We start from the raw sequence: 13,619 nt of genomic DNA on the forward strand, positions 1-13,619 counted from the left end.
GATATCCCTTTTTATATAACAAGTGGAATTTGGATAATACACTCTATAACACACTGGTCACTTACATGATTTATTTCTTGTTGTTCAATATAACCAGTGGAATCTGATAAATATATTTTATTATGCACACGTCACTTTATGGGATTTGCCTACTGGCGATCCGACACATTTATTAATGCACATCACGTAATTGTTATATAATTGAGGTACACATTACCGTCTGTTGCGCAAATGATTGCCTCTTTCATCTGCCTTTTTTAAGTATGGAGTATTCAGCACGTGCGCATGCCCACTATGGCAGTGTCCATGTTGCATCTTTCGCGGCGCCAGGAAGTGATATGGTGGGGTTCTGTTGTCACGAGGGATTTCCCTCTTACCCGCCCCATCATGTGAGAGGCCATGGGAGTTGCCTCATTTGGGACCTGCGGCGCAGTGCGCATGATTACCATGAACACCTGTCACATCCGTTCATAAGCACCCATGGGACACACAGAGCTACAGCCCCCCGAGGAAGCCCACGCAAAATGCGCATCGGGGCTGCACAGGACACATGTTGGCAGGCAGCATTATGGTTAAGCTGAGTAGTTTTCAGTGACAAAATTATCCTTGGGCTATGGGATGTCTGATGTTGGCAATTATACCTTTATATATATATATATATATATATATATATATATATATATATATATATACAGTGCCTACAAGTAGTATTCAACCCCCTGCAGATTTAGCAGGTTTACACATTTTGAATTAACTTGGCATTGTGACATTTGGACTGTAGATCAGCCTGGATGTGTGAAATGCACTGCAGCAAAAAAGAATGTTATTTCTTTGTTTCTTTTTTTTTTAAATTGGGAAAAGTCTTTTCAGAGGGTCATTTATTATTCAACCCCTCAACCCACCAGAATTCTGTTTGGTTCCCCTAAAGTATTAAGAAGTAGTTCAGGCACAAAGAACAATGAGCTTCACATGTTTGGATTAATTATCTCTTTTTCCAGCCTTTTCTGACTATTTAAGACCCTCCCCAAACTTGTGAACAGCACTCAAACATGGTCAACATGGGAAAGACAAAGGAGCATTCCAAGGCCATCAGAGACAAGATCGTGGAGGGTCACAAGGCTGGCAAGGGGTACAAACCCCTTTCCAAGGAGTTGGGCCTACCTGTCTCCACTGTTGGGAGCATCATCCGGAAGTGGAAGGCTTATGGAACTACTGTTAGCCTTCCACGGCCTGGACAGCCTTTGAAAGTTTCCTCCCGTGCCGAGGCCAGGCTTGTCCGAAGAGTCAAGGCTAACCCAAGGACAACAAGGAAGGAGCTCCGGGAAGATCTCATGGCAGTGGGGACATTGGTTTCAGTCAATACCATAAGTAACGTACTCCACCGCAATGGTCTCCGTTCCAGAAGAGCCCGTAAGGTACCTTTACTTTCAAAGCGTCATGTCAAGGCTCGTCTACAGTTTGCTCATGATCACTTGGAGGACTCTGAGACTGACTGGTTCAAGGTTCTCTGGTCTGATGAGACCAAGATCGAGATCTTTGGTGCCAACCACACACGTGACGTTTGGAGACTGGATGGCACTGCATACGACCCCAAGAATACCATCCCTACAGTCAAGCATGGTGGTGGCAGCATCATGCTGTGGGGCTGTTTCTCAGCCAAGGGGCCTGGCCATCTGGTCCGCATCCATGGGAAGATGGATAGCACGGCCTACCTGGAGATTTTGGCCAAGAACCTCCGATCCTCCATCAAGGATCTTAAGATGGGTCGTCATTTCATCTTCCACCAAGACAACGACCAAAAGCACACAGCCAAGAAAACCAAGGCCTGGTTCAAGAGGCAAAAAATCAAGGTGTTGCAGTGGCCTAGTCAGTCTCCTGACCTTAACCCAATTGAAAACTTGTGGAAGGAGCTCAAGATTAAAGTCCACATGAGACACCCAAAGAACCTAGATAACTTGGAGAAGATCTGCATGGAGGAGTGGGCCAAGATAACTCCAGAGACCTGTGCCGGCCTGATCAGGTCTTATAAAAGACGATTATTAGCTGTAGTTGCAAACAAAGGTTATTCCACAAAATATTAAACCTAGGGGTTGAATAATAATTGACCCACACTTTTAAGTTTAAAATTTATAAAAATTTAACTGAGCAACAAAACTTTTTGGTTTGTAAGATTTATTCATCTGTTAATAAATCCTGCTCTTGTTTGAAGTTTGAAGGCTCTAACTTATTTGCATCTTATTAAACCTGCTAAATCTGCAGGGGGTTGAATACTACTTGTAGGCACTGTATATATATATATATATATATATATATATATATATATATATATATATATATACTCTTTAGTGGACTGTGTCACGATATGGTATGAAATATCATATAAGTTTAGTTTCTCTGCCAGCACACATAGGGTGGGCGTTGACCCCCCTTCACTCTGTGTTTAGCTTGTCTTGTCAATGAGTGTAGAAAAGTTTATTGCTTCTTGCTGGAAATTCCTGACTTTCAGCTCCCAAATCCCTCATACCCCTCCCAAAAGAATTTTTACGATCGCTTGGGAAGGCTTAAACTCTTGTCCAGCTATAACTGGTATGGAAGCTTCCAGAATCAAGGAAGTCCTTTGTTCCATTATTGTAAGATATTGGGCCAAGGACTGGGGCTAAGAGAATCTTAGATAGAGATTGCTAAAGTCCATCGGAGCATCTATCCATCACAGTAAACATGAACTTCTAACTCCATCAGGTAAAAAGTTTGGATTTCTCTGTAATTATGCATCGCAAATAGGACATATTTGATCTCATTAGAATGCCAATGTTAATACGAGATGAATGCTGGGTTTGTTATGACTATGACATGTTTTGTAGCGGAGTTATAGAAATTAGACAAATTTAAGGTTGAATTACTGAGACTGAAGAAAGAGGAGGGCGATCTTAACCCAGCCCTTTTGGTGATGTCACGGGCTGTGGGTTATAAGTGTCTGGCAGGCTTTGAACAGTTAGTTTTTACCTGGTCTGTCGGTCTGCTGGAGTGTGTGTGAGCCTGTTCCTATCCAGACCTATTGATGCATTGGGACAGATGGAAACTCCACTAGCCTAGTTGCCTGCAATGCTTTGAACACATGTAAGTGTTGTTTCTCATGTAATCCTTGTTTTTTTTATATAATTACCTTGTACATAATTGCAATTGTCTCTTTTGTAACATCCTTGTAATATTTTTCGATAAACACTGCCTTAAAATCATTTATGGAGTATAATATTTAATATACTAGATTCGTTCTCCTGTTCTAAAATGTACCCTGTCTCTTGAAGGGAATTACGCCACTGTGTTGGGTTAGCTTCGGACCCGTTTAATCGGAGCTGGTGGCAGCTTACCGTGCAGGCCTTTGGGTGTTGTTGTAAGGACTGCGGCGTTGATAATTATTGTTCCTGCCTGTGCGGGAGTAGTTCATCGCGTCGCTGCAGCGTGCCCAATAGCCAGTACATAGCAGGCAGCCTTTCTAGTGACTAATTACCCAGGGTGCAGTACCTAGTCTGACCTGAGAGTAAGGGGGGCGCCAGAGAGCTGCAAGTGTCAAGTGGAACTGTAAGCGGGATATACATAAATCCCTGCAGTTCGTGGTATATTTAAGAGCAGTGGGATACCTAGAATAAGCCCCTGCTCTAAACTAAGGTCAATAGCCTTGTGTGTGTTTTTTCATCACATTGTGGAGTGGAGGGATAACTAAAGGTACCGTCACACTAGGCGATATCGCCAGCGATCTGTGACGTTGCAGCGACCTGGATAGCGATATCGCTGTATTTGACACGCAGCAGCGATCTGGATCCCGCTATGAAATTGCTGGTCGCTGCTAGAAGGTCTGCACTTTATTTGGTCGCTAGGTCGCCGTGTATCGCCGTGTTTGACAGCAAAAGCAAGGATACCAGCGATATTTTACACTGGTAACCAGGGTAAACATCGGGTTACTAAGCGCAGGGCCGCGCTTAGTAACCCGATGTTTACCCTGGTTACCAGCGTAAAAGTTAAAAAAACAAACAGCACATACTCACCAGCGCGTCCCCCAGCCTCTGCTTCCTGACACTGACTGAGCGCCGGCCCTAAACTGAAAGTGAAAGCACAGCGGTGACGTCACCGCTGTGCTGTTAGGGCCGGAGCTCAGTCAGTGTCAGGAAGCAGAGGCTGGGGGACGCGCAGGTGAGTATGTACTGTTTGGTTTTTTAACTTTTACGCTGGTAACCAGGGTAAACATCGGGTTACTAAGCGCGGCCCTGCGCTTAGCAACCCGATGCTTACCCTGGTTACCCGGGGACCTCGGCATCGTTGGTCGCTGGAGAGCGGTCTGTGTGACAGCTCTCCAGCGACCAAACAGCGACGCTGCAGCGATCGGCATCGCTGTCGCTATCGCTGCAGCGTCGCTTAATGTGACGGTACCTTAAGATAAGCCCCTGCACATGTGATAGCCGTCTGTTGGCCTAAAGTCACCCCGATCCGTGACGTAGGGGTGACAGTCACGGTGTGAATCGTGACAGACTGTCTTACCATATATCATCTCTAGCCTAGGTTTATTCTGGATACATTCTGATACACGTTATAGGGCACTATGCATTTTGGAGTAGCTCTATATTTTTTGACTATTTGTGGTGTAGTGTACTCAGCTTTTTTTCTCTTGCTCCCTCCCTGTGATTTAACCAACGGTGGTTTGTCCTTCACACATGAGCTGTTTATGTACCTTAACTTTTTAGCTGTTTATTGCATGTGCTATATTTTTGTAAATTACTTTTTCAATAAAATTTGTTACATTTTTAATCATGATGGTTTGGACAATGACTCCGTGAGCTCTTGTAGGATCAAAATATATTTGGAGTGTCCATATATACTGATTCTGGTCCATGAGACAAGCATATTGCTAGTGGATTTTTTCTTTACCGTTACATTTGGTGCAGTAGGCAGGATGAGAGTTCCTCGCATGACAAGAGTGGGGTAGAGAAGACCCATGGTGCAGATGGAAGAGTGACGGAATACATATGGTCCAAGATGAAGGCCAGAAGCATAGACTCTAAGATGGCGACAGTGAAAAGAAGAAGGACTGCCTGTTCTGGGTGTGGATGTTGCCCGAGAGCACAAAAATGTGTCCCACCTACAGGGGTGTCAGCCACAAGAAGGTTGTGCACTGCAGCAAAGATCCAGTCCGGAGTGGGCAGTGTGTACCCAAGGAGGGTGCAGCGCAGTGCGAGGCACGGCCTATTGGGTGGAAGATGGCAAAGGTAGAAGGCATGGCCGAAGGTGGAGTCACGGGGAGTGAAGTGTGACTCAGTAGACACTTCAAAAATCCAGCCCAGGCAGAGCAAAGACTGCAGGAAGTGAATGGTAAAGGAGTGACTGGTGCCATTTTGTTTCAAGCACGGATGGTGTGAGGAGCTGGGAGAGGAAGCTCAAAAGAAGATGGTGCACAGTGGCCGAGAGGCAGGTGAGTGGCAGGACTGGCCGTGGACATTAATGAGAAGGGTGTGGAAGAGGAAGAGATACCACAGATCGTCACTCCAGGGGCCACGGCGGGAAGCTACTGTTCAGCCAGTGATACCCGTGGACCATCAAGGATAATGATGCAGTAGTTGACCACCCCGCTGCCCGAGGTAGGTATCCTAGTCCAAGAGCTGCAGATGTCTTGCTGAAGTCAGTTGCTGACAAGGAGGAAGTCTATGGGTAAGCTGTGAGGAGGAAACAGGTTTGCCTTGGGTAGAAGTATACCCTTGGTTTCGGTCCAATTATGGAAACCAGTTAGTTCTCAGGACTCCAGTTTGAGGCGTCCTGCCTCTGTTTTATTTGATTGAAAGATAAAGGACTGTTGGAACATTTGTGGCCAGGAAAAGGTATGTTTGTAAGAACCGTGTTTATGTAAGGACTTTGCCCCCATATAAAGACTATGGCACATTTAATACATGGACATTGACCTCAAGGAACTGTGTGCTTGCCACATAGGCACGGCTGTGCAGTTAAAGAACTGTGTCCCCAGACCTGAGGAATGCTATTGAGGGAAGGGGGAAAGGATAACCTGATGAGCTGTGCCGGGTTGAAGAAAAGAACTGTGTCCTGGGACTAAGGGTACTGTCACACAGTGCAATTTTGATCGCTACGATGGCACGATTCGTGACGTCGCAGCGTCGTATGATTATCGCTCCAGCGTCGTAGACTGCGGTCACACGTTGCAATCACGGCGCTGGAGCGATGCCGAAGTCCCCGGGTAACCAGGGTAAACATCGGGTTACTAAGCGCAGGGCCGCGCTTAGTAACCCGATGTTTACCGTGGTTACCAGCGTAAAAGTAAAAAAAAACAAACCGTACATGCTCACCATCTGATGTCCGTCAGGTCCCTTGCCGTCTGCTTCCTGCTCTGACTGAGATCCGGCCGTACAGTGAGAGCAGAGCGCAGCGGTGACGTCACCGCCTGTGATCTGCTCTCACTTTCCGGCAGACAGTCAGAGCGGGAAGCGGACGGCAAGGGACCTGACGGACATCAGATGGTGAGCATGTACGTTTTTTTTTTTTTTACTTTTACGCTGGTAACCACGGTAAACATCGGGTTACTAAGCGCGGCCCTGCGCTTAGTTACCCGATGTTTACCCTGGTTACCAGCGAACGCATCGCTGGATCGCTGTCACACACAACGATCCAGCGATGACAGCGGGAGATCCAGCGACGAAAGAAAGTTTCAAACGATCTGCTACGACGTACGATTCTCAGCAGGGTCCCTGATCGCAGTAGCGTGTCAGACACTGCGAGATCGTAACGATATCACTAGAACGTCACGAATCGTGCAGTCCTAGCGATTAAAATTGCACTGTGTGACAGTACCCTAAAAGGCCTGCTTGCTGTGTTGACCTGCAGGCCTCTGCTAGATATAGACATGGATACTTGGTTCTGAGGTCATGCCGACATGAAGAAAAAGAAAACATGTTTTCTGGAGAAGCAAAGAATTAATGTTTTGATGCTTGGTTTTATGCATTAATGTCTATCAGATTTCCGGATGTTCGGGGATGACCATAAATAAAGAGGGGAGGGACGCGAGAAGCTGGACCAACTGACATCCCTCATTCACAAAGACATAAATGAGCTTAATGTAAATGTGTGAAATGTTTTCGTGTGGTAATAAGTGTTAATTTCCCTGTGGGCTGCAGTATTAAACAACGACCACAATATGTAATTTAACTCCTTTTCACTCTTGTATAGAATGTAGGTGAAAGGTTAAGTCTGTCCAGCAACAGACTGCAGGGTCAGACAGTTATGTTAATGTTAACTGTAAGGCCAGCCCATAGTTGGGAGGAGGTTTGGGAATTGCTTGGCAGAGTTTGAGGGAGACAGTAAAAAGAAGAGAGGAGAGTGTGCAGAGGTCTGGATAGGACAAAAACTAGTATGGAGCTGGGAGGCACAAGGCAGCAAGAATCATTAAGGGACTTAAGAGGAGACTAAGAGCCAGTTCAGCAGGAAAGTGGATGAAACCCATTAGTGACAGAAGTAAAGGAAGAAGTGAGACCAGTGTTGGTCAGACTTATGAAATACTGTAGGGAATGGTCTTGCCCAACTGTGGACACGGAAAAGGGAAGCGTCTCCAAGAGAGGCATGTTGTGAATTCTGTTGTGGGTTCTGCTCTTGGGCTCCCTCCGGTGGTTATAAGTGGTAGTGCTGCTGTTTGTCCTTCACAGCAGTCATCAGGTGCTTCCACTTTGGACGGGGCTATTTAGTCTGGCTTCACCCTTTAGTGAGTGCCAGTTGGCCATTGTTTTTCTGGAGGATTCACATCTCTGCTTGGTTTCTCCTGCTGGATTGTCCAAATCATCAAAGATAAGTCCTGGCTTTGTTTTTGCAGTCCACATGCGGTGGACTTTATAGTTCAGTGAATTGCTATGTTTTTTCTTGTCCAGCTTTGTCTGTGTAAGGATTTATTCAGCCAAGTTGGAAGCTCTGGAGTTGCAGAGTTACCCTCCATGCCTTTAGTTAGGTGTGGAGATTTTTGTATTCTCTGTGGTGGATTTTTGTAGTATTTTAATACTGACCGCACAGTACTCTGTCCTGACTTTTCTTTCTAGGTAGCGTGGCCTCCTTTGCTAAATTCTGTTTTCAGTCTGCGTTTGTAATTTCCCTCTCCTCTCACAGTCAATATTTGTGGGGGGCTGTCTTTCCTTTGGGGATTTTCTCTGAGGCAAGATAGTTTTCCTGTTTCTTTCTTTAGGGGTAATTAGTCCTCCGGCTGTGACGAGGTGTCGAGGGAGTGACAGGAACATCCCACGGCTACATCTAGTTGCGGTGTTAAGTTCAGAGTCTGCGGTCAGTACAGAGGCCACCTACTCCAGAGCTCGTCCATGCTGCTCCTAGGCCACCAGATCATAACAGTACAACTGGCCAACAATGAGTTAACCGCATCTCAAAAGAAGGGAAAGAAAGTGCTGAGCCATTTTTTTTTTCTGTACTCTGTTGTGTTTTTTTTTTCCCTCTTCACCTCTGGGTGGCTCAGCAGTTAGGCGCTGACATGGATGTTCAGGGACTTGCTTCTCGGGTGGATCAACTTGCTGCTAGAGTACAGGGTATTTCTGATTATATCGTGCAGACTCCTGTTTTAGAGCCTAGAATTCCTACCCCCGATCTGTTTTTTGGGGACAGGTCCAAATTTTTGAGCTTTAAAAATAACTGTAAACTGTTTTTTGCTCTGAAGCCCCGTTCCTCTGGTGATCCCATCCAGCAGGTAAAAATTGTCATATCTCTGTTGCGTGGTGACCCTCAGGATTGGGTATTTTCCCTGGAATCTGGGAATCCGGCAATGCTTAATGCAGACACCTTTTTTCAGGCGCTTGGGTTATTGTATGATGAACCTAATTCTGTGGATCATGCTGAGAGAACCTTGTTGGCCCTGTGTCAGGGTCAAGAAGCGGCAGAATCATATTGCCAGAAATTTAGAAAATGGTCTGTGCTTACTAAATGGCATGAGGATGCTTTGGCGGCAATTTTCAGAAAGGGTCTTTCTGAATCTGTTAAAGATGTTATGGTGGGGTTCCCCACGTCTGCAGGTCTGAGTGATTCTATGTCTCTGGCCATTCAAATTGATCGGCGCTTGCGTGAGCGCAGAGATGTGCACACTATGGCGTTGTCTTCCGAGCGGAGTCCTGAGCCTATGCAGTGTGATAGGATTGTGTCTAGAGCTGAACGCCAAGGATTCAGACGTCAGAATAGGTTGTGCTTTTACTGCGGCGATTCTGCTCATGTTATTTCTGATTGCCCTAAGCGTGCCAAGAGAATCGCTAATTCCGTTACCATCAGTACTGTACAACCTAAATTTCTGTTATCTGTGACCCTGATCTGCTCATTGTCGTCATTCTCTGTCATGGCATTTGTGGATTCAGGCGCCGCTTTAAATTTGATGGACTTAGAATTTGCCAGACGTTGTGGTTTTCCCTTACAGCCTTTGCGGAGTCCTATCCCTTTGAGGGGTATTGATGCTACACCATTGGCTAAAAATAAACCTCAGTTTTGGACACAGTTAACCATGTGCATGGCGCCAGCCCATCAGGAAGATTGTCGTTTCCTGGTGTTGCATAATTTGCATGATGCTATTGTGCTGGGGTTTCCATGGTTACAGGTACATAATCCGGTGTTGGATTGGAAATCTATGTCTGTGACTAGTTGGGGTTGTCAGGGGGTTCATGATGACCTTCCTCTGATGTCAATTTCCTCCTCCCCCTCTTCTGAAATTCCTGAGTTTCTGTCAGATTTCCAGGATGTTTTCGATGAGCCCAAGTCCAGTTCCCTTCCACCGCATAGGGACTGTGATTGTGCTATTGACTTGATTCCAGGCTGTAAGTTTCCTAAGGGCCGACTTTTCAACCTGTCTGTGCCTGAACATGCCGCCATGCGGAGCTATGTAAAGGAGTATTTGGAGAAGGGGCATATTCGGCCATCTTCTTCTCCATTGGGAGCAGGGGTTTTTTTTGTTGCCAAGAAGGATGGCTCCTTGAGACCCTGTATTGATTATCGCCTCTTGAATAAGATCATGGTCAAATTCCAATACCCTTTGCCTTTGCTTTCTGATTTGTTTGCCAGGATTAAGGGGGCTAGTTGGTTTACTAAGATTGACCTTCGAGGGGCATATAATCTTGTTCGTATTAAGCAGGGTGACGAATGGAAAACTGCGTTTAATACGCCCGAGGGCCATTTTGAATATCTAGTGATGCCATTCGGACTCTCTAATGCCCCATCTGTGTTTCAGTCCTTCATGCATGATATTTTTCGGAATTATCTTGATAAATTCATGATTGTATATTTGGATGATATTTTGATTTTTTCAGATGATTGGGAGTCTCATGTGAAACAAGTCAGGATGGTATTTCAGGTCCTTCGTGATAATGCCTTGTTTGTGAAGGGGTCTAAGTGCCTCTTTGGAGTACAGAAGGTTTCTTTTTTGGGCTTCATTTTTTCTCCATCATCTATAGAAATGGATCCGGTTAAGGTTCAGGCCATTCATGATTGGATCCAGCCCACATCCGTGAAGAGCCTTCAGAAATTTTTGGGCTTTGCTAATTTTTATCGCCGTTTCATTGCCAACTTCTCCAGTGTGGTTAAACCCCTGACCGATTTGACAAGGAAGGGCGCTGATGTAGCGAATTGGTCCTCTGAGGCTGTTTCTGCCTTTCAGGAGCTTAAGCGCCGATTTACTTCTGCCCCTGTGTTGCGTCAGCCGGATGTTTCTCTTCCTTTTCAGGTTGAGGTTGACGCTTCTGAGATAGGGGCAGGGGCCGTTTTGTCTCAGAGGAATTCTGATGGTTCCTTGATGAAACCGTGTGCCTTCTTTTCTCGAAAGTTTTCGCCTGCGGAACGCAATTATGATGTCGGCAATCGTGAGTTGTTGGCTATGAAGTGGGCATTTGAGGAGTGGCGACATTGGCTTGAGGGGGCCAAGCACCGTATTGTGGTCTTGACCGATCATAAGAATCTGATTTACCTCGAGTCTGCCAAACGGCTGAATCCTAGACAGGCCCGATGGTCCCTGTTTTTCTCCCGTTTTGATTTTGTTGTCTCGTATCTTCCGGGTTCTAAGAATGTTAAGGCTGATGCCCTCTCTAGGAGTTTTTTGCCTGATTCCCCTGGGATTCTTGAGCCGGTTGGTATTCTGAAGGAAGGGGTGATTCTTTCTGCCATCTCCCCTGATTTGCGACGGGTTCTTCAGGAGTTTCAGGCTGATAAACCTGATCGCTGTCCAGCGGGGAAACTGTTTGTTCCTGACAGATGGACTAGTAAAGTGATTTCTGAGGTTCACTGTTCTGTGTTGGCTGGCCATCCTGGGATTTTTGGTACCAGAGATTTGGTTAGTAGGTCCTTTTGGTGGCCTTCTTTGTCACGGGATGTGCGTTCTTTTGTGCAGTCCTGTGGGACTTGTGCGCGGGCCAAACCTTGCTGCTCCCGCGCCAGTGGGTTGCTTTTGCCTTTGCCGGTCCCTGAGAGGCCTTGGACGCATATTTCTATGGATTTTATTTCGGATCTTCCTGTTTCCCAGAGGATGTCTGTTATCTGGGTGGTCTGTGACCGGTTTTCTAAGATGGTTCATTTGGTACCTTTGCCTAAATTGCCTTCCTCTTCTGAGTTGGTTCCGTTGTTTTTTCAGCATGTGGTTCGTTTGCATGGCATTCCCGAGAATATTGTGTCCGATAGAGGTTCCCAGTTTGTTTCTAGGTTTTGGCGGTCCTTTTGTGCTAAGCTGGGCATTGATTTGTCTTTTTCTTCCGCATTTCATCCTCAGACAAACGGCCAAACCGAGCGAACTAACCAGACTTTGGAAACTTATTTGAGATGCTTTGTGTCTGCCGATCAGGATGATTGGGTGGCTTTCTTGCCATTGGCCGAGTTTGCCCTTAATAATCGGGCTAGTTCTGCTACCTTGGTTTCACCATTCTTTTGTAATTCTGGGTTTCATCCTCGTTTTTCTTCAGGGCAGGTTGAGTCTTCTGATTGTCCTGGGGTGGACTCTGTGGTTGACAGGTTGCAGCAGATTTGGGCTCATGTTGTGGACAATTTGGTGTTGTCTCAGGAGGAGGCTCAGCGTTTTGCCAACCGTCGTCGGCGTGTGGGTTCCCGGCTTCGGGTTGGGGATTTGGTCTGGTTGTCTTCTCGTCATGTTCCTATGAAGGTTTCTTCCCCGAAGTTCAAGCCTCGGTTTATTGGTCCTTATAGGATTTCTGAGATTATCAATCCAGTGTCTTTTCGTTTGGCCCTTCCAGCCTCTTTTTCCATGCATAATGTTTTTCATAGATTTTTGTTGCGGAAATATGTGGTGCCCGTGGTTCCCTCTGTTGATCCTCCTGCCCCGGTGTTGATTGATGGGGAGTTGGAGTATGTTGTGGAGAAGATCTTGGATTCTCGTTTTTCAAGACGGAGGCTTCAGTATCTTGTCAAGTGTAAGGGTTATGGCCAGGAGGATAATTCTTGGGTTGTTGCCTCCGATGTTCATGCTGACGATTTGGTTCGTGCCTTCCATTTGGCTCGTCCGGATCGGCCTGGGGGCTCTGGTGAGGGTTCGGTGACCCCTCCTCAAGGGGGGCGGTGACCCCTCCTCAAGGGGGGGGTACTGTTGTGAATTCTGTTGTGGGTTCTGCTCTTGGGCTCCCTCCGGTGGTTATAAGTGGTAGTGCTGCTGTTTGTCCTTCACAGCAGTCATCAGGTGCTTCTACTTTGGGCGGGGCTATTTAGTCTGGCTTCACCCTTTAGTGAGTGCCAGTTGTCCATTGTTTTTCTGGAGGATTCACATCTCTGCTTGGTTTCTCCTGCTGGATTGTCCAAATCATCAAAGATAAGTCCTGGCTTTGTTTTTGCAGTCCACATGCGTTGGACTTTATAGTTCAGTGAATTGCTATGTTTTTTCTTGTCCAGCTTTGTCTGTGTAAGGATTTATTCAGCCAAGCTGGAAGCTCTGGAGTTGCAGAGTTACCCTCCATGCCTTTAGTTGGGTGTGGAGATTTTTGTGTTCTCTGTGGTGGATTTTTGTAGTATTTTAATACTGACCGCACAGTACTCTGTCCTGTCTTTTCTTTCTAGGTAGCGTGGCTTCCTTTGCTAAATTCTGTTTTCAGTCTGCGTTTGTAATTTCCCTCTCCTCTCACAGTCAATATTTGTGGGGGGCTGTCTTTCCTTTGGGGATTTTCTCTGAGGCAAGATAGTTTTCCTGTTTCTTTCTTTAGGGGTAATTAGTCCTCCGGCTGTGACGAGGTGTCGAGGGAGTGACAGGAACATCCCACGGCTACTTCTAGTTGCGGTGTTAAGTTCAGGGTCTGCGGTCAGTATAGAGGCCACCTACTCCAGAGCTCGTCCATGCTGCTCCTAGGCCACCAGATCATAACAGAGGCCCTCATTAACGGAGGACAGACTGCTGTTTGTTTGCAGGTTTCACGGCATAACATATTGACCCATGTGTCCCTGAACTGTGAACACGGAGGTTTATCTCATTTGCTCTGCTTGTTTGCCATCCACATGTAAAGTGCCATCACTCAAAACCGATAAGAACCTACCTCTGTATGAGACAGAAGAAGTTGTAAAGTCTGCTGCCTAGTGTACCTAAGCCTGTTGCCAAGTAAAGAGTGCTTTGTTTT

The 13,619-nt window shown here is 46.2% G+C and overlaps 1 protein-coding gene across 1 annotated transcript in view; it reads right to left on the reverse strand.

The window, feature by feature from the left end:
- The window catches only part of OTOG (otogelin), a 1,016,637-nt gene that overhangs the window by 36,254 nt on the left and 966,764 nt on the right, over window positions 1-13,619 (reverse strand). The window lies entirely within an intron of this gene.

The sequence above is a fragment of the Ranitomeya variabilis genome, chromosome 2 (assembly GCF_051348905.1).
Source record: "Ranitomeya variabilis isolate aRanVar5 chromosome 2, aRanVar5.hap1, whole genome shotgun sequence".
In the NCBI taxonomy this organism is placed as follows: Eukaryota; Metazoa; Chordata; class Amphibia; order Anura; family Dendrobatidae; genus Ranitomeya; species Ranitomeya variabilis.